At 39.7% G+C, this 22030-nt stretch overlaps 1 protein-coding gene across 2 annotated transcripts in view; it reads right to left on the reverse strand.

The window, feature by feature from the left end:
• The window catches only part of LOC126236531 (uncharacterized), a 350541-nt gene that overhangs the window by 235225 nt on the left and 93286 nt on the right, over window positions 1-22030 (reverse strand). The window contains exon 3 of one of the 2 annotated variants that reach the window (XR_007544932.1): window positions 20860-21158. The exons of the other annotated variant lie outside the window; for it this stretch is intronic. The gene's annotated coding sequence lies outside the window, so the exon portion shown is untranslated. Of the gene's footprint in view, window positions 1-20859; window positions 21159-22030 lie in introns of those variants that run through there. 2 annotated transcript variants of the gene reach the window in all.

Raw genomic sequence — 22030 nt, forward strand, 5'->3', positions numbered from 1 at the left:
CTATGATGGATCAGCTCCGTCGAGTGTTAATTTATTTGGTGTAATTCTCTCAATTTCTGTCGATACCGGTAAAGCCGGTGACAGTATACTTACTTCAAAATCTCCATTGGGTTATCCTTCAACACGATAAAGTATATCAGCATAATTCGCCCTCGCTACCGTGACTTATCTCCACTCAAACGACGTTCGACTGTTATTGCAGCCAGCACTTTCTTCACATCCCTGGCCCACTGGAAACACCTGGTCACGGTTGCCAAGTACATCTGGCGTAATGTCGAAACTGCATCGAATGACAAACATGTGTCTGTGTCCAAGCCTTTTCATTCTTGCTACGTGTCGGCCTTAGAAGAGAATTATTGTTTCGGATTTAATCCTGAGTCGTTGCTTTTAAGGGGAGACAGGTGCGAGCCACCTTCCCCATGCCGGCAATGCAAATTTCGGAGGTATTCAGGTCCCATTTCTGAACAAATTATTAACATAGAACATTGAAACTTGGTATGCATATTTTCAGTAATAATTGCTTTAATCTAGCGCAGATTCAGGCACATCGAATTTGTAGAGACAGTTTGATACTTTTTCAAACACTTGGTTTCGTTTTTGATAAAATGTAGAATTGTTTTTGGCCTACCTAAAATGAAATACACGCACAATGCCAAATGTGCATGTATTTGTTCATTTGTTGTCTTGGAACAACTGCACAAAATTTCAACGTACTGTGGCAAACCATTCAGGAAATAATGGTACCTACATGATAAACAATGTAGTTTTGAGAAAACTTGGTTTAAAGCTTTATTTGTGTATTATTTACAGATTTACAGATTTTGTTACAGTACATACAATGTATATTTTTCTGCACCATATTCAGCATCATCTGAATTGTACTCATCCTCCGTTCTTTTATTCTTGGCTCTACTTCTTTTTCTCTCTTCTTTTGTGTAATTGAGAGCAGCTATGTCCGCTTTACGAATTCTGGAAAAATCGATATTACACAACGCCAGTCTAGTGTTTGCACCTGCATTTACTCTAAGTTTCTTCAGTACCTCAATTTTTCTTGATATTACATCATTAAAACACAAAAGAGCGTCTAATACCCCAAATTTTAAACTTTCATAATGTACAAAGACCGTTTTTGGTAGGCGCTTCCAAATTACAGATTTCAAACTTCAATTCAAATTTTGTGTTTTTCCATGACAGTACTTCTTGAGTAGATGAGTACTAGCCAAGTCCCTAAATATAGGTTTTATTGTCTCATAAGTGCTAGAGGTAATGAGTGTTTATAATATTCATCAGAACATAATGCCCGATTATATTTGCACCAAGTTTCAGGACCGTTTGGGAAAAGGCTGTGTTGTGGGTCTTCATCACTTGATACTTTTTGGAAAAATATTGCCCATACAGCTCTTCTCATATTTTCCAAATCATTACAGTTTCTTCTTAAGGCTAACCCATAGTAAACTTGCAGCTTGTCTATTTCACAGTTTGTAAGACGTCCTTTTCCTCCAAGATTTTTTCCAACTTCTAATTTATTTCCTGCCTCTTCCTTTAGAGGCTTTCTCAGCCTTGAGCCAAGTTTTTTCTAACATGTCCGATGCTTTCTAGTTTTGTAATCTGAATGTCGTCCGACCCGATAGCTGAATGGTCAGCGTGACGGACTGCCGTCCTAAGGCGCCCGGGTTGGATTCCCATGCGGCTCACAGGTCGCCCAATGTGGCGTCGAATGTAATAAGACCTGCACCAAGGCGGCTAGACCGGCCTCCCAGCCAATGACGCCAAACGCACATTTCCATCTGTATGTCAGGGCCATATGGGTTTTCTTACAGATTTTTGCGAAGGCTGACAGAGCGCTGAAATATTTTTCGTACTCCAGCCACCTCCATACCCCCAATTGCTCCACTATAATTTTTTTCACATATGTGTTTTGCTCCTGGGTCATTTTGACGAACAAATCAAAATTTACTCATCACTTCTACATCTAAAACTTTTCCAGTGTCAAAAGATGTGACAGCAACGATGCCATTGAGAGACGTGTGCCCTCGTTTCTGCCATGAACCATAAAAAAAGCTGTTACTCGTATTTGTGTGGAATTATCTTCGTTGTTTTCATTTATAACTTGCTCAGCTGTTTCTTTCATTGACAAGTTACACACCTTACTGACAGCAGAAGCAATGATTTTATTACAAACTGAAAATCGCGTGGAAGGCTGAGGAACATCTAAAAGTGCATAGAAAATCTTTCCTGCCAGCGTACCTTTACCTATTGATCTGAGTCCATATACAAGGGTTATATTATTGTCATATAACTTCGTTGGAACTAAGCTAGACGTCTTTATTGCCGCAGTATAATTTGCACTTAGCTCATTCTAAAACTAGCTGAATCGCAATACTCTCGCAAATATTTCTGTTCTCACCCAGAGATATAATACCACCACACTCCTTACATCGTGTATGTGAACTGATAAATTCACTAAGTATCTTCAAGGCAATTATAATATTTCCACTGTCTTCTCTGTTTTGAAGGTTTATGTGACAGTCAAACACAGAATCAAGTTTTACTTTCAACTCCATTCTTGATACACTTACGGGTTGCTTGTTTTAAGTAGGTGAAGGCAGACATTTTTCATGTTTGCTGCTTCTATTACTTGTGTACTGATTTCCTCTGAATCTTTTCTTTGGTGAAAACTTCTTTATTCTCGGCATTTCCTTTGCAGAAATGAATCACAACAGCAGTTCCCACGTGTAAATAAAAAAAAAAAAAAAAAACAAAGTAATCACCGTCTGTTGTCAAATGACATTCAGTTGTTACCCTGATTATAGTCTGGAAAACCATTGAAATGTAAATCGAAGATACTAACATCACAAGGTCATACCACGAGGGCATATACACGAAATATTACAGTAACACGAAAATGGGCGTGGCACTTGACGGACAACGTATTGTAAAATTGATGATATCCCGGAAAATTATCGTTAGATTTTCATGAAACAAAGCTCGTTTTACAAAAAAACTACAAAGCATTTGAAATGACCATATGAGAAATTTCAATTTTTTGAGCCGATTTCGCGCATGTCTCCCCTTAAGCTGTTGATTATTATGATTATTTTTGTTATAATAATAATAATGACAATAATAATATTAATTATTATTATTATTCAGCCTAAATTTACTTTAACTTCAACTGTCTATTGAATTCAATGGAACTCTCCGTAGAAACTGTAGAAAGAAACCCGAAATTTATAACTGCTGCAGCGATGGCCTCGAAGATCTCTTTGATCAGCTGCAGAACTGTTAATGATAGCTCGATCGCCTGGAAAAACGAAAATGATTCTTTACTTCCACTTTAGAACTTTCTGTGACTGTAAGAGTGCAAAGCAGTTCAGATATGAAAAGTAGAGAACCGTCCGTTTGGGTAGGAAATTCACCAAAAGTTATTCACCAGTTAATAAATATTGTTCTCGGTGTATCAACTGTGCCTTCAGAATCGTCAGGGAGCATTCAAAAATCGTTGTACGAAAGCTCTATACCAGTCACTGTCGAACAATATTTTATGTAAATCACTTTAAACAACATGAAATTAGTATTTACCTTGAGACGTAAACTAGTGCATTTACTCAATTATAACACTCTTTGTCAATGAGTGACGTAATTAACGTCGTACAAAATAGCAAATTAAATTCGATAGATTCTAATGGCTGCAAAAAAATGGGCATAATTTCTCCACGAGACCAGCTCTATGAGCATCTTTTATCCTCACGTCTGATTACATAGTGCTATATGCAGCTAATGAGAGGCACTCAAGAATCACTCTACACCCCAATTCTGACCTGGGAAATATGTCACTTCGGTTCTAAAAGTGCACCAGGCTAAAGAGGGCAAGTAAACAAATTAATTGCAACCAATAAAACCTTAGGGTAAAGACCTCACCATTCTAAATCTCATAGACATATCACTATTATAAGCAAAACCCCATTTAAATGAGCAGAAGCTTACAAATGACCAAAAATGGTCAATACTAGAAATGTGCAATGTACCAATACCATGGAGCATATTAAAATGAGCTTCAGAGAGTTCAGAAAATATCATGATCTATGGATCGAACTAGCATTCCCAACAGTGGGACCTACAATATGGCAATTCTGCACAAACCAACTCACCAACTCTAACAAAACACCCTCATAAGGAGAATAAAGGAGAAAAAGACTGCTGATGGAGAATAGTTTAGCATACCGGAAACACTATGGTCAAAGACGCAATATTTTGGATTAATAAGGAATAACATGTGTAAAACAAGAAAACACCCATCAGCCTAAAGAACACAATAAAGTATCATGTGTCAATAAACCCTAATGAAACTTCCTGGCAGATTAAAACTGTGTGCCCGACCGAGACTCGAACTCGGGACCTTTGCCTTTCGCGGGCAAGTGCTCTACCAACTGAGCTACCGAAGCACGACTCACGCCCGGTCCTCACAGCTGTACTTCTGCCAATATCGCGTCTCCTACCTTCCAAACTTTACAGAAGCTCTCCTGCGAACCTTGCAGAACTAGCAGTCGTGAAAGAAAGGATATTGTGGAGACATGGCTTAGCCACAGCCTGGGGGATGTTTCCAGAATGAGATTTTCACTCTGCAGCGGAGTGTGCGCTGATATGAAACTTCCTGAAAGATTAAAACTGTGTTTCATATCAGCGCACACTCCGCTGCAGAGTGAAAATCTCATTCTGGAAACATCCCCCAGGCTGTGGCTAAGCCATGTCTCCACAATATCCTTTCTTTCAGGAGTGCTAGTTCTGCAAGGTTCGCAGGAGAGCTTCTGTAAAGTTTGGAAGGTAGGAGACGAGATACTGGCAGAAGTAAAGCTGTGAGGACCGGGCGTGAGTCGTGCTTCGGTAGCTCAGTTGGTAGAGCACTTGCCCGCGAAAGGCAAAGGTCCCGAGTTCGAGTCTCGGTCGGGCACACAGTTTTAATCTGCCAGGAAGTTTCATATCAGCGCACACTCCGCTGCAGAGTGAAAATCTCATTCTGGAACCCCAATGAAATTAGTAGTATAATGTCAAGGACAGAAACTAAATATCATAACGTCTAGGCAATAAGCTAGATATCACACTCACAGAAAAGACTATACCCGAGTGAATCTGCAGTGAAATATAATATCAGGAAATATGGGTCACCAAGGAAATTAATAATGCACATCCAACAAGTAATAGGAGGTCCATGCACTCCCAAAGCAGACAGTAAAAACCATCGCACACAATCCAAAGTCCAGCAGGTTTTGCCAAGCTGTTAGGTGACAACTACTTGTGTTAAACAATGTACTCTTTGACATCCAACTGACAGAGCCATCTTGGGAAGGATGCAACCACTCTGTAATGAAACAGGATGGTCATAAGTCTGCAAAAAAAAAAAAAAAAAAAAAAAAGAAATGTAAGAAGCCTTGTGAAAAGGTAATAGAATCTAAGGTCGTGTACACTTCAAGGTAGGATGTTCTATATTTCAAATCACAACATGTTATAATGGTACAAGTGTGCAATAAAAGAAGCTCTAGAGTGTCCTGTTATTACTGAAATAAAAGCGTCGTAGTAAACCACCACTAAACTGAGGCAAAACCTGCGGTTTATACAAAAAAATGTTAAAGAAGCAAGTCGGACTAACTTTAAAGCCCTGAGCTATCGAACAAACCGCTTAAAACGAAACTACACAATCGTTATTATAATTGTGGCGATCAGATCAAATCATCCCTGTGGGGAGAGGGGTATGACCGTAAGATAAGAACCATACCACTATATCTTCTTTCTTTTATATTTGATGATAGGATTCCTAAAACATTCGAGGTTATGAAACCGCATGACCCTAGGATAAGAGCAGAAAGGAAGGTGCATAAAAGTAAATGTTCCTCTGGTACCAGTCATTAGTTGTGTAGGGGCTCGAACCTATAAGTTACGCTGCAAGTTATTTGAAATTCATGTTATCAATTACAGAGAAGTTTCCTTGTAAATAATACTTACGATTTAGAGGGTGGATTTAGGGATGTAAAAGCCCAAATTGCCTAAAAATGGGTATCCTTAGATGTAACTATCCACTAATGTGGCCATTATGGAAACCATTGGCCGTGTTAACACTTATTTCCTTAGATTTAAATTGTTGTTAGTAGAGAAAATTAGGAATTTATACGATTACTTGAACTAGTTCTCTGTTGAAACTACTTACACTTCAGTGATCAAATTTTGCAGCGATAAGATGGTTTAGCATTGTTTTTCTGGGATATTATCCAATATTTTTCTCAACCATATTGAAATATCCGCCTTTACACAATACCCACAGTTGAATAACATCATTTTATATTACTATTATCATGTGGACAGTATTATTATGTTATACCAAGAGGATAATTATGGCCTTGATAAAATCCTAGAAATTTTCAACAACTTTCACCAAATCTTAGAATTCACGTTGACACTTCTGTGATGAATAAGTGTTGTGTACATAGTTTTGCTGTTTTCAGAAAGCACCCTACCTCATACACATTTGAGTACGAAAAAAATCTCTTATTCTATAGTCTTGTTAGTTTGTTAAATAAAATCCCTTGGATATTGCAGAAATGCTTATTGATACAGCGGTGAAGAATAATTACTAACACCTGAGAAATTGATAAAATTAAAAACAAATTCTTAGAAAAATCTGCAATTTTCTGCGCAAAATCACGCATAACCGAGTCGAAACAGGAAAAACAATGCACCCAACTATGAAGTTTAAACTTTCCATTCCTTGCAGTGGTACAAAGATCTTCCGTAAAATCAAGCTCAATGCAGGTTTTGCTACCAAAAATACTCTAAGTCACTGATCCATTCCGTCGAAAGACATGGTCTCTAATTGAGTTCTGGGGATCTATAAAATTAAAAGCAGTCCTGTAGTGCAATACATATCGAACAAACTGGTAGGATTTTCAGAGAATTATTTCAGGGGCATAAAGTCCTGCATGTCCTCAAGTATTCTATTTCTATGGAACATCTCGGAAAGGCAAAACATAAGGTCGTTGGAATTAATGGTGATCTAGGGCTATTGCACATAGTGGATAAAGGTGAGACGGTGGAAGTTCCTGAAGACATATAAATCTATGTTCATACGAAAAAGGAACAGGTTTGTTATATTAATAGACTTATCGCCTGACCTTGACGACTTCGCGCAGCTGCGGCCGGCTGACGCAATCGTGGCGGCGCGCCAGCGGGCGCGCACACTCTAGAACACCCAGTATGCGCGTCCGGGATAACGCTCCGCTGGCACTGCGAAAATTTTCTAAGTCCAAGCTATTGCATATACTATAAAAGCGAGCGAGAGCCGCGCAGAGGCTCATTCGCGCTGCTGCTGCTGCACAGGCAACTGCATTGAACGCCGACACGATGCCTTACAGGAGAATTCGTCGTCGTTCTAAACAGACAGTCTATAAAACCGTCTAGAACATCGAGTTCGCCACAACAGCTGGAGACAAGAAGAAATATAATCAAGGAATAAGTTCTTTTTCGAAAATATTAGAAATTTTTTGTGAATTTAGTTCCAGAATCATGATCAGAGTTTGTATGGTTTACCATGTCGATGCTCTAGGGCTTTCTACGACTTGCTTCACCTTCTGATTTGGCCTTTTGAAGTCTTTATTTGGGACTAAATCGCGTGTGTTGTATTTGTTCCGACTCTAAATGGAAATCAGATGGCAAGTCTGTTCTTCCCGTGGTCCGCCTGACCTCTGAGTATCCGTTCATGACGATATGACATACCTATCAATGCCAACGACAGCTATCTTTCATTCTATGACTCTGTTTTGCCATCTTTGACAACTTTCTTCGACTGCTGGTGTGTTCAGTTGTCAAGTCTTCGAAGTACACAGTCCACAAAAGTGAGTTGGCATTCAGTATGTTTGGGTTCGATATTCATCTTGATTTGTAACTGAAGATTAAACTTTTGTGCTTTCGTTTCAGAATTCACGGTATCCAGATGCTCCTGTTTGGCAAGCATCGACGTTCCTGTTTTTCTGTACATGAAGTGTATATCTGAGTCTTTCTCTTGCTGCAATTGTTCGTAAGACAGGCTTTGCAGAGTGGTTATTTTACTTACTGTTTAGATATATTTCGCTACTGGTTTATTGTAAATATAGACGCGGTATCATTATTACCTTACTATAATACATTTCTCGTCATTTTCCTCACAAGGAGGTGTCATTTTCAAATCTTCGTGACAATGCCCTTATTGTAGAGGGACTTTTTGCCTATGTAGTAAATAACATCTTGGTGTGGCACTTATCTGACGATCATACACCTCCCCGCAGGAGTGATTTCATTTGGTAATGTGGCATGATATTAACGGTAGCGTAGTATCCTTTGAAACGGTTTGTGCGACGGCTGAGGACTCTAAACTTAGTTCGTCTTGTTCCTCTTTTACATCTTTTCACAAAAGTCACAGGTCCTGCCACAGTGTAATGATCGTTTACTATCGACTATATTTCAGTAATGATTGGGCATTCAAGCGTTTTTTTACGGCTACTTGGACCACTATATCATGGTGTGGTTTGACATGTAGGACAACCTGTGAGTGTGCTATCTAGGTTTCACATACATATTACTTACCGTACTTACTTATCCTGGCCACACAAACCGCAGCCGGTCCTTGGCCTCACTCAGTCCAGCCTTCCACACTTTCCTGTCATCTGCATCTTCATCTCCCACACCCAGTATCTGCATGTCTCCCATGGTATTATCCTTCCATCTCTTTCTCGCCTGGCCCAGTGATCTCTTTCCTTCAGCTTCTCCATCCATTACAGACTTTATTACCGTGTTCTCCCCTCCCCTCCTCACATGTACATACCATTTTAGTCTCTTAATTTTCACGTTCGCTAAGACGTCAGGCAGTGCATATAATTGTCTACGTTCTCTATTTTTCTTTATTCTCCACTATTCATTTTCTTTCACTGGTCCATATATTTTTCTCAGTACTTTATTTTCAAAAGTGATGAGTTGTTTCTCTGTTTTCTTTGTCAGGGTCCATGTCTCACTTGCATATCACACTATTAGCTTGACGATGGTCTGATATATTCTTATTTTTGTCTGCCTAGATAGTAACTTCGATCGTATGACATCGTGCATAGCTCCTAGACATCTTTCCCCAGCTTGAATTCTTTATACTATCTCTTGTTCTATAAGGTTTTGTTGATTGATATTGACACCGAGATACGTGAATGTGTCTGTCTTCTGTATTGTTAGATTTCCGCTTTTTAGATGGTTTGTACTAAATGAGGTCTTCTTCCTACTACCATAAACTTTGTTTTATTTTCATTTATACTTGGACCTACTTTCTAAGCTTCTTCCATTAGCACAGTCCCCATTTTCTCCAGGTCTTCCATGTTCTTTGCTATCTGTACAGTATCATCCGCAAAAGCCAGAACATTTATCTTTTTGCCTATGGTGACTCCTGCACTTTCACATGTTTCACTCCTCAGGGTGTCGTTGAGGGCCAAATTGAACAGAGTAGGTGATATAATATCGCTCTGTCTCACTCCTGCTTTTACTTCAAAGCTTCTGAGAACTCCCCATTTACTTTCACTCTACACTTTGATTAAATAACACACATTTTAGTTAGCTTTATCAGCTTTTCAGGTATCTCATACTCTGCCATTATCCTCCACATTTCCTCTCATACTATGCTGTCAAGTGTTTGAAATCTATAAATATGCAAAAGGTATCATGATTGTGCTCCCAAATCTTATCTAATATTTGTCTTAGTGTGAATATTTGGTCGATTGTTGATTTACCTTTTCTGAATCCTGCGTGTGCTGTGTCTAATATTTCCTCAATGTATGAGGTGAGCCTGTTCGTTATAATTCTTGATATTACTTTATTGCATGTGCATAGGAGAGATATCGCTCTGTAGTTCTGTGTCAGCATTTTGTCTCCTTTCTCATATATGGGACATACAGCAGTAGTTTTCCATTCCTCTGGCATTACTTCTTTTCTCCATACCTCTTTTATCAGTTCAGCTAACCATTCATGTATCCTCTCTCCCACTTCTTTGATGAGGTCTGCTGATATCATGCTTATGCCAGGGGCCTTACCATTTTTAGTCTTTTTATTGCCTCCTTCACCTCCATCAGAGTTGAGTCTTCGACTAATGGTTGTACGTTCTGATTAATTTCTGCCTTATTTTCATTGTTGTAGGCATCTACCGGTTTGTTCAGCAGTTCTTTGAAGTATTTCCTCCAGTTCTCTAAATTTACTTCATTCGTAGTGATCAGTTTAGCATTCTCCTCCTTCATTATCACTGACTTAGCTCTTTTCTATAGCTATGCATTGTCCTGTAAAACTGTTAACTAATGTTCTGGTCATAGTCCTCCTCAGCCTTCATTATCTGTTTATATACAAGTGCACTTTTCTGTCGCCTTATTATACTCTTCATTTCTCTTATGGCTTTCCTGTGTGTTTTGGTTTTCATGGTTGTTATTGTTCATCATTGCCTGTCTGGCTCTCTTCCTGTCTTGAACTGCTTTTCTAAATGTCTCACTGAACCATAATTTTTGCTTTATATTGCAATTATTATTATTTCCTGAGAGGTCATGCGCTGTCTACCTCATTAGTGTTCTCATCTTCTTCCATTTTGTGTTGATATCTTCATCTTCTTCTCTATTGTTGTCATTGTTTAATTTAGTATATCTATTTTTAAGCTTAATCTTCAACTGTTCATTCACATCCTCCTCTTTTAGCCTTTTCAGATCTACTCTTTGAGTTCTTTTACCACTGTTGTCCTTACTTGGTGATTTTGGTAACGATTGTTTCATCTTTAATAGCACAAGAGAATGGTCTGATCCTATCTCAGCCCCTCTCACTGTTGTAACATCTGTTACTGCCTTTTTATGTTTTTTCTCTATCAAAACATGGTCTGTTTGGTTCCTAGTTAATCCATGTGGTGAGGTCCATGTTGCTTTACGTAGGCCTTTATGGGGGAATGATATACTTGCTATTTTCATGTTTCTATCTGTGGCGAAGTTGATAAGCTTTATACCATTATCATTTGTTTCAGTGCTAAGACTGAACATGCCTATATATGGTTGCCATTGCTGTTCTTGTCCTATTTTGGCATTTCAATCTCATGTCATACTGTGGTAATCTGGAGTTCATCTGGTCTAAGGTATCATAGAATTCGTCTTTTATGTCTTCCTCCTTGTCCTCAGTTGGAGCATGGACACTTACTAATGAGATATTTCTATATTTTCCTTTGATTCTGATATGTCATATTATTTCACTGACATTTTATAGTGCCATCACATTGGCCATTATTTTATTATGAAGCTCAGATCCTGTCCCAAATATATGGCGATCCCGCTGTATATGATCGTGTAGCTTTTTCTCTGTGCATATCTTGTCCAGGCCATCTTATCTCCTGCAGAGCTGTAATATCCATCTTGTATTCTGTTACTTCTGCGTCAAGTATCTTTGTCTGTCCTGCAGTTTACAGTGTTTACACCTTCCATGTACGTATTCATAGTCCTAGGGTCATTTTCCGTTAGATCCATTCCAATCCGAGGCTGGTTGTGAGTGTGTAGGAACACGTCAGTTTTTTTACAGTGTTGGATGGTTATCCCAACAAATTATATTATGTAATTCCCCTGGAACGATTTCTGTCCTTGACACTACACTACCGATTTTATGTGACTGTATTGACCCACTATAGTTTATTGTATTCTTTATCCTGATAGATGTTATCTTCTTTTACAAGTAGTTGCCCACTTTCTAATGAACCCAAGTTAATTATGGAAGTGTGCTGACTCGTCCAGCTGTTACATATTGTAGACCCCCTTTTTAGGTGCACGGGTACAAGACATAGTTCTTAACATTCCTGCAACTCTAAGCATCTTTCTTTACAATACTCCATACAATGAGTATGTCGCACGTTTTTATTACTGGCAGCCTCTGATCATTTGTAAGCTTGTTCTCAACTGAGGTAGGATTTTCCTTATGATAGTGATGTCTATTTGAGATTTAAAACTGTGAAGTGGTTGTTGTTCCCCTACGCTTTGATTTGTGGTAATCAATTTATTTGCATGCCTTTTTTAGCCTGGTACATTTTTAGATCTAAATTAACATATTTCCCAGTTCATAGTTGATGTATTCGGTGTTCTTTGTTTGCGTCTCATTAGTTGGGTTTCGATTTGTTTAGTATAGTTGTAGCTGTGTGACCCTTACTTCACCATACACGTTATGGAGAAATTTATAGTTGTGTTCTTACCATATACACGAATTTTTTGAGTATCAAGAGTTTTGATTGACGTGAACCTGATGATAGCTATGAGTTTTGAGTAAGTTATGTTCCACTGTTTTGAGTCATATGATTTATTATGTGGCTCGAAACCTCTGACATATGTAGTCTCATACTACTACATTGGTTGTAATATTCACTTCATATTCCTGACTATTTACAACGCTCTATTGCTCCATTCGATGACTGGTTTATAGTGTGAGATCGTTTAATAACGCTTATTCCGCTCAAAAATATCACTCCTTTTTTGTACCAGTATGTTCTTCATCTTTGTATTCTTGCTGGTTCTCACACACTCACCCCACTTTTAGCTTGGCCCATTCCCACAGCACCTTTCGCGAAACAGCTTACTGTTTGTTAGTGCGTATGTGGCCGGGTTTAATCATTCTGGTGATATAATACCTTATATTCGCAAAGGAAAAGTAATTGCACAGGCGACTGAGATTTTTGGGGGACACAGCTTTGTTAATATGGTGTTTGGGGTGCGTTTCTGGTGCCTTGATGTTCAAGGGACTACAAGTATAATGATTTTAGTTTTTTATTTTAAATATAGCATCACGTCCTCTAGACATTTTATGGGCATTCCCCGTAAGGTCTTTTCTTACCGTTATTCACTTGGTACTTTGTAAGCCGTTCGTTTTCCTTCTGATTGTGTTTTTTTTTTGCATTTTTACAACTACTTCTGACATATCACAAGTGGTGATATTAACTGGTTGATAGATATGCACGCTGTTGTGTACTTCATATGTCAAATGACGACTTTTGCTTGGAACGAGGACTTTTTTTCTAAGAAATATGATTATTTTCATCTATTCGAGATATGGCTTTTTTTTTTTAAAAAGAAAGAGACTACGCAAGCTATATTCGTTTGTGTATCCGAGATTTATAGTGTCTAAATTGTTGTTTGTAATGTCTGGCACGTTCTATCGTTACTCCGTTATGACAAAGTAGTTAGTTTCGATACTAACCAGTATGTGTCCATTCTATACGTTGTTCTTTGTTTGCACAGGTGCTCTTCTTTAAGCTGCCGTTGCATTTTGTGGGTTTTAGGTAATTCTACTATTACACTTCATTTTCTGTAATGTCGGCAAGTGGTATACCTTGACATATACACATTGTTTTTAACGTGCGGGGGCCTGAAGGTGACGGAATGAGATGCCGAAATAGGTCATGTAAATAAAATAACAACTTGTTAAGACACACGGCTGTTGGTTATTTGGTGATTTATCTTTGTTCCATGTTAATGACTGAGTCTACCATGAGCAGTTGCATAGGGAAAGCTTGACACGATTCGTCGACATTAGAACGTCAGTTAATGCATTATGTTTTAAGATGCCTGAGTAAGAGATTGCTAACATTGTTGTAGAGGGGATGCATCCTGTGGAACAGTCTCGAGAGCTCTTTGCAAATAAACCACAATGCTGTTACGATTTAGAAAGGTTACTAGCAAATATTGAGAGGTTTTTTTTTTTTAGTGACAAGAAGCGTGATCCTATTGTTCTTAACACTTGTTTGGTGGGTGGAAAACTCCCAATAGGCAACGTGCACTATGATATAGACCAAGCAGGGCAGGGGGTGTTTCTGACGCAAGCTAGAGGGATTTTCTTATACCGTGAGAGAGGATATCAAAGCTGATGCCAGATGGGGTGGGGGCTTAACCGATTGAGCAAAAAAACTAGGAATATCGGAGCGTGCTCCCAAACCAATTTCTCATTTGTTTGTGTCACTATAGGCCCCCGAAAATATTTCGGCACCTATTTCTAGAGTTGTATCCTGGTATCGCACGTTTAGCTGTCGGAGCGTCAGTGGGGTCTCATTTCCGTTGTCTGGAAAGTGGTGCTTTATCTAAGAATTTAGCAGTGGTCACGGTCAATTGAGTTCACTGTGCGATTTCTTTTTAACATGCGGGGTGTCTTTTGAATGCTGTTGATCAGGAAGCTATGTTTAAATTTTGAACTGAGCGGAAATATCATTTGTGTGACCATAAGCATCATGGAGAAGTGTGTTCAGTTGTAGAGACAGGGTCTCTTATTCAGTTGCCTCACTTGAATTCGAAGCAGGCTATTGCCTTATTACAAATTTTTTGAGAAATATCCCGAGGTTTTGACGAACAGATCTGTTGTCACCAATAAAATGGAACGTAGTATTCAGTTGATAGACAGGGTACCGGTATGTCAGGCGCCTTACAAACCATCACCCTTAAAATGAACACTTAGAAAGATAATACACCATCAACTGGCGGACGGCGTAATAGATCCAGCCATACCGTATTATGGGCCCCAAAAAGCGCACGAAAGCCATCCAACAGTTTCCAGGGCAAAGGAATAAGAATGAAACTGAGAGGTTTATCGACATGGCCAAATTTTTTTGGAAACTCATCTAGAACTTCGCCGAATGGTCAGCTCCCCTTAACTGAGCCAAAATGGAGGGACTGTTAAGCATATACTGACTGAATTAATTAACCCCTGAGACCATGCAATAACAATAACTATAAATTCCAAACGACTGCAAGATGGGAGAATCCAGCAGTACACAAAGTGTAATTTACTCAAACATTACGAACATGTCCTGAGTATCTCCACAATTGACCGATGAAAGCTTCACAAATGTTGTTACTCTCAGAGCAATTTGAACCATTTTAATGACGTGATGTGCGAGGGCGTACGTAAAAGGTATGCCCACGAACTTTCTATTGTTTTCCCAATACCGATTGATGTATTCCATGCCTATTACTCGGTCTGCTTTCAATGTTTCTCTGACAGCATTTGCTATCAGAGTTCCTTAACTTCATCTACTTCTTGGTCTCCAAACCTGGTCTTAAGTTGCTCGTTGTTCTCATTTCTTTACTTCTATTACTTCCGTCCTTTTTCGATTTACTCTCAAGCCAGCAAATCGTTGTTGCTCTTCGACTCGACTCTTATTTTTACCTCCTGGCACTTCTACATATTATGTATTACCCGTTTTTCCGTACAGCTTACCCTATTTTTCTCGTAACTTCAAACATCTAGCACCATCTGACACTGTCTAAATCTCCACCTCGGCAGATCTTGTGAAAGTGTTTTGATTTTTCTATAGACTTGCTTCCATTATTAACTGCAACGTCAGAACTGCCTCTCTCACGCTTTTACGTTTCTAAAGCCAAACCGGTCATCATCCAACACATCCACAATTTTCGTTTCCGTTTTTCTATATATTATTTTTGTCAGCAACTTTGATGGGATAAGCTGTTAGCTGATTGTGCGATTATTCTGGCACTTGGCAACTCTTGCAACCTCCGGAATTGTGTTTATGTTGTTTCTCTGAAAGTCTGATGATATATAGAAAGTCTAAGACATCCTACACCAACATTGACGGTCATCTTGAGCCCCCAACGATTTTAGAATGTTATCTATAACTTCTGTCTTATTTGATTTTAAGGTTTAGAAAACTTTTTTTAATTCTGATTCCAATACTGGATTCTCTGTCTGTTCTATATCGTCTCCCGTTTCTCCTACTATCACCTCATTTGACACACATTTCAGTGTACTCTTTCGACCCATCCGCTTCCACCTCTGCATTTAACAGTTCAATTCCCATAGCACTCGTAATAGTACCACTCAGAACTCTCTCCGTCCGAACAGACCTTGCAAGGCCCAACGGTACCGACCGGCTGTGTGTCATCCTCAGCCCACAGGCGTCACTGGATGCGGATGTGGAGGGCACGCGGTCAGCACACAGCTCTCCCAGCTCTCCCGGTCGTACGTCAGTTTACGAGACCGGAGCCGCTACTTCTCAATGAAGTAACTCCTCGGATTGTCTCACATGGGCTGAGTCCACCCTGTTTGCCAACACCACTCGGCAGACCGGATACTCACCCATCCCGGTACTAGACCAGCCCGACAGCTAAAATCGCCTTGCAAATCAGACTTCCTATGCACCGCTACCATATTATCCGTTATTTGGCTGTAATATGGGGCTTTGCCAGACACGCCTCTTCGGGCCGTATGTCAGTTTACGAGACTGGAGCCGCCACTTCTCAATCAAGAAACTCCTCGGGTTGTCTCACAAGGGCTGAGTCCACCCTGCTTGCCAACAGCGCTCGGCAGACCGGATGGTCACCCATCCCAGAACTAGACCAGCCCGACAGCTAAAATCGCCTTGCAAATCAGACCTACTGTGCACCACTATCATGTTACCCGTTATTTGGTTATAATTCGGGGCGTTACCAGAACACGTCAACGATTTAAAACTACAAATAGGGAAACAGATACACTGTATCCTGGAAATACAGTGAAGGCCATAGCAGGACTGGAGCCTTTAATAGCAGAGATATTGCCTATCACATCATTCAAGAAAACGAGGTGTACAACCTGGTGATTGGTCGGTCTTATTTCACGTCAAATATGTCCATTGTTGTGAGAACCAGGAATCCCCGTAAAATAAATAAGTGTGAGTCTGTCGCGGTATGGTTTAAAGTCCAAGGAAATTGTGCAAAAATTAAAGTCACTGGTGATCTTGCCTTTCATTATAGAATATCAAATAAAGTATCTATTTCTTCATTATATCCTGTGAGATCTCCATGCTTCTGTCTGAGCGTTATTATCTAGGGATTAAAGTGGAAATTGTTTCTTTTCCCTGAGTACTGCTCCAGAGCTTCTTAAGATTCATTTTTATGCAGCATAGCGATTGTCGGAATTGAATTGTAAGTTACATCCCAAAAATATATGCAATTACGACTTCCTCCGCCGCCATTATCACTTTGCCAGATATTTGGCTGCCGAAATTGAGATCTTCGTATTTCCTGACATGAACAGCACGCTCTAGAGTATGAAACATGTTCAAAGATATCGGAAACCCCTCTGCCTCACTCTCAGTTAACCGGTACTCGCCTGAAAATGTCCGTATTCTCCAGAGGGCTGAATCTCTGCCTTTCTGTACCCGTCAAGGTAAAAATTAAACCCTATTGAAAACCTGTGGGTTATTATGCCTCTACAAATAACTCTCCTGTACATGAAAGGGCAGTTCGCGTCATTGTTATTTGTTTGGTTTTCTGAAGAAGTTGCAATAAAAAGAGAATATTCTTTGGACTTACCGTTTCTCTTCTGTTGTTAGGACGTTAAACATGTTATACCATGGAGGCATGCAGGCATCAGAGCTGTTCCATTGTCTACATTAAGTCCATCACAGCAATACACATCAGCAAGTCAATACGGTGGCGCAATCTGCTATGGTGGTTTTGATCTTTGGCCTGCAGATCACTACATCATTTTCTGCCGTTTACAGCGCAATGTCAGTGGGACTTGGTGTCAATAATCGGTCACCGAGATAAAGCTTAACAAAAATCTTGTGGCCCTGTATTTAAGGTACTTTTACTGCACAACAACCCGTTGTTTCTAATGAAGATCATAACGTGACAGCCAAGATTTCCCAACAGTCCTCGTAACTACATCTCTCAAAATCGCAAATATGTGTCTAATCGTCACACATAACGCTAGAAGGAAAATTCTGGCCGCTCCTGGCCGAGTTCCAGAATGTAGCTTTTAACGTTATGACGCGGGTGGACATATTTGATTCATTACAGCGATGCGTTTCCGCCATTTTGTGCGAATAATCTTTGGTTCTCTACGTTTAACCAACGGCTATTTAGAAACGTTTTTCTGTCACTTTAGTGTTTCCTGAATGTTTCTGCACACTGTATGTGCTTCGACGACTTTTAAGCACCTAGCACAACGTTTATGTATTCTTTTGGTGTCCAAACTCGGGTGGGTTCGATAAAAGATCCAAAAACACGCATTGTACTCCCGTTAGTTGGACGAGAACTGTATACGACGTTTCCCTCTCAGGCTACGCCATTGTTTCCGAATCTCAAGTAAACACCGAGGACTTGATTACGACTATGTTTCTGGATAGCACGCTATTCCATCGATAACGATTTAAATAACAAACGTTTTGCATCAAGTTTACACAAGTGTATTCCAAAACGAAAATGCGCCTCTGATCTAGGGTTGGAGCTTCTATTAGTAATCTAAAAGTCGTCCGACCTGGTTTCGAAACACGGTAATGTGAAAAAAGGGAAGGAAAACTTTACCAATAACGGAGCGAGATAACAATTACAATGGCAATGATCTTGCTTACCTGGTAAATAAATTCCGGTACAATTAGGAGCATTTTAATGGACTGTATAGTGTTAGCGTGATGTTAGCGTGATTCAAGAAGATTTTCATCCATGTTAGCGATCGTGTAGCCTTCCATTACCTCCATCAAGCGAAATTTCTACTTTCTAGCGTTCTTCGCCTCTAATTGCTGGTTATCAGAAATTATAAAACGCGAAACTGATCATTTTTAATTCCCAATTGTTTTTCTCTTCTCGTGGCTTATCGACTTGAGATCCTCTTACCCAAATGTGTTTGCTAAACTGCGTACTACTGGGGTCGTGAAGAACCCAAGAAATTTACACGGAGTATATTAATAGTATTTTAATGAAATAACATGGAAACATACATTACAGCTGTTAAAACGTAAGTCACATTCCCAATGTCTGAGATGCTATATTCAAGATATGAAAAGAAACTGAGATTGGTGTCATATTGACCCCAGTGATCCTCAGTGGAAACACCACTCTTAAATAGTGGTGTGGTGTAAATATAAAACTGAACGGAACTTCACTGGATAATAATGACTGCGAGGGATAAACGCATGAGGTTCCAAAATAACGGGTTTGAAAACAAGTGTGATATGTTTCAAATTGCTTATGCGATCATATTGACCCAATGGTACAAGTAAGGTTACAGGTGTATGCATTTGTTCACTAAATTAATGCTGTTACTAACTGATATTCATAAGTCAGTGTCTGTAAATCAAAAATCACTTCAATCAACGAAATAAACAGTTACTGTGCAAAATGGTTTCGCACTTGATAAGAAATAATATATTACTGATAAAGAAGTGATATGAGATGGCGTGCTATTAGGTAGGCTTACGAACTTTATATTGTGTTTAGAGTACCAGTTGCTGTATTACATGCCATGCATGTTACTTAGTCGACTTTTTCGTTTCTCTGACGCAAGTTGCAAACCTCTTCTGGTAGAGGTCCCCTAAACGCAGCGTGTAGAATGGCTGAGTGCTACATAGCTATCTCGACGAGTGAGAAGCAGCGTTTTGGAATCCTTCATAAAACTGAAAACACGAATTCGAAGAGTTCTTCCAAACATGGAGCACGCTTTCTTTTGGCATGAGGATATCTGTGACAGTCCGACACCTTGGGTTCAAATCATCATTCATCCTCCATATACTCCCGGCTTGGCTTCATCCGATTTTCTTTTGGTTCCAGAGCTTTAAGAACTCTTTTAGCGATTTCACATTGACAGTGACGAGGCAGTGCAGTCAGAGGTAACGTTTTGGCTCTTTTAACAAAGTCAGGCATTCTACAATGGCGGTATCAAGAAACCGGTGTCTCGTTCGGAGAAATTTGTTCGTCGCTATGGTGATAATGACGCGATATAAGTATGAAGACTGGAGAATGAAGATGAAAATTGATAATAAAGTTTATTGTATTTAAAAAGCTTTTAGATTTTTCACATGTATAATTCGTAGGCAGTGGTTTTTAGCACGCCTTGGTATTTATATTTCAGTCTAGAAGAGGCAGAGACTGAGACGGTACACGATCACTTTTTTGACAGCGATAATGCAACCTGCATCTTGGCGTGGTATTTCACAGATTCCTTTGCGTCATAGCTTGCAATAAAACTGTATTGCATTCCGCCTTGGGCCGCCATATACAGGGTGAGTCACCTAACGTTACCGCTGGATATATTTCGTAAATCACATCAAATATTGACGAACCGATTCCACAGACCGAACGTGAGGAGAGGGGCTAGTGTAATTGTTTAATACAAACCATACAAAAATGCACGAAAGTATGTTTTTTAACACAAACCTACGTTTTTTAAAATGGAACCACGTTAGTTTTGTTAGCACATCTGAATGTTTAAACAAATACGTAATGAGTGCCGTTTGTTGCATTGTAAAATGTTTGTGTTAAAAAACATACTTCCGTGCATTTTTGTATGGTTTGTATTAAAGAATTACACTAGCTCCTCTCCATGCGTTCGGTCTGTGGAATCGGTTCGTCAGTATTTGATGTGGTTTACGAAATATATCCAGCGGTAACGTCAGGTGACTCACCCTGTATAACAGCCAGAGAAGACACCATGTATTCTGTGCTGCAAGTATTTCAAACTTTATCCAGGAAAGACAAGGACAAGCCACTCTGTCAGTAGCAAGTCTCTGATGTGTCCACCGGTGTCGTCGTTTCAGTCAACGTGTTAGGGCGGGAATTGGGTATTGGGATGGTACGAGATTAGCATGAATGGATGAATTGCGTTTTGTATGATTAATATACAGTCATAATTTTCCAATAATTATGTGAAGCTGCAGGTAAGGAAATGTATTCAACGACAGAATGATAACTGTTGACGACATGAAACTACAGTTTTATTGCGTCAGTATAAAACTATTAAAAGGCCAACAGAAAAAAACTGGAAAAACAATGTTTTTAAACACACGTTTTTGGAATCAGTTTCTCGCCTAAATGTAATGCTGGTGTGGTTTATTGCATATCGTGAAACAATCACAAACAATGATGAAAGAGGATTAGTCGATTCCTCCAGTTTTTTTGCTAGAAAAAGAGGTAAGTTCTGACGCTCTTGGGATTTCTTGATTTCTCAGAATATTGTAGATGTCTTCAGCCAGCAGGCCAGCCATCTGGTCTTCACCCAATCGCAGAGGAGTTAGTCTCTTCAAGCTGAACCAACAGACTTGCAATAGTCCTAGTTCTTGGGACAGTCTGACAGGGTTGGTTTGCAGAGACTCTTTGGTTTCACCACGTAAACTACAACAAACAGAGGGAAACATGTTTTATCAGAGTTAGAAACTATGAACGGAATTGTATACTGTTTGATAGTTACTACTGATAACACTGTGATATGTTATCACTTTTTTTACATGGCTTAAATTTCGTTTTCAGCACTGTGAAAATATGAGAGACCTCTGGTAATAGATGCACTACAGAGAGTGTCGGTTCCACATGTACCAGTGATAGGTCGTCGGGATTTCGTATTCATTTTGCACCTCCCCAGAACAGTAACTACCTTTTTTTTTTTGTTCATGCGTCTTGAATAGGCTTTCCTTCAATGGACTGTGAAGTACCCTGTCCGATCTGGACCCTATTTTTAGGAAGACATGTTTTAATAGGCGGTGACTATTTTTACGAGTACTGTGAAACTGGAGCAAGCGTCCTAACTGCTGACAAGCGCCCTGTGTTAGCGACTTCCTATCCTTACTGGCATTATTGTAGACGGCTCTTTAGCAGATGGAAAATGCGAGTAAATCTGAAGCTTGGTGCATTTCGAGAGAGTTAGGATGTCACTAGAAAGAAGTTCTTCAAAGTGGGTAATTGCTGCTCAGGTGCGCGGCATTCAATAATCCAGATATCTATCCTGTGACATGACAAATGATCACCACCTCAGGGCCTCAGTTTCGCATACAGGGAAAGGATTTGGCCAACCCTGCATTTGGGACTTGGGGAGTGGTGAGCACCGCCAGCCACAAATTATATCCCATGTCTTTCTGTGCTGCAAGTCTAAACTCGATTGCTTCCCTCGTCGGCTCAACCAGTAATGGCAGGGTAGGGGTGTGACGGTCTCGGGGTTACCTAGCTGGGTGTTCACCAGCGTCGCGAGTCATCAGTTGCCATAACTTCTG

Source organism: Schistocerca nitens, chromosome 2 (genome assembly GCF_023898315.1).
Source record: "Schistocerca nitens isolate TAMUIC-IGC-003100 chromosome 2, iqSchNite1.1, whole genome shotgun sequence".
NCBI lineage: Eukaryota > Metazoa > Arthropoda > Insecta > Orthoptera > Acrididae > Schistocerca > Schistocerca nitens.